We start from the raw sequence: 527 nt of genomic DNA, 5'->3' as shown, positions 1-527 counted from the left end.
TGAATGTATCACCGAGGGCAATAATGCAAGTGAGAAAGATAGATATGGAGATATATTAATTATACGCCATCATCTTATTAAGAGTCTCAAAGATCAGTATTTGACTATTGAGAATCCTCTAGACCTTTGGACAGAGTTGAAAACGAGATATGATCACCAGAGAACAATGTTATTTCCAAAGGCTATGTATGATTGGAGGAATCTCAGAATCCAGGACTTCAAGTCCGTGGACGAGTATAACTCGGCCCTGTTTAAGATAGTTTCTAAATTGAAACTGTGTGGTGAGGATATAACGAATAAGGATATGCTTGAGAAAATATTTTCCACCTTCCACACAAGAAATGTGTTGCTACAACAACAGTACCGAGAGAAGGGCTTCACAACTTATGCTAATATGATCTCTTGTCTCTTGCTCGCTGAGTAAAATATTGGATTACTGATGAGAAACAGTGAATTGAGACCTACTGGATTAACCCCATTACCTGATACCAATAAGGCCGCAGAAGAAAAAAAAGGTAACCACGTCC

The sequence above is a fragment of the Brassica oleracea genome, chromosome C3, assembly GCF_000695525.1.
Source record: "Brassica oleracea var. oleracea cultivar TO1000 chromosome C3, BOL, whole genome shotgun sequence".
Taxonomy (NCBI): domain Eukaryota; kingdom Viridiplantae; phylum Streptophyta; class Magnoliopsida; order Brassicales; family Brassicaceae; genus Brassica; species Brassica oleracea.
Note: the sequence above shows the minus strand (reverse complement) of the source record.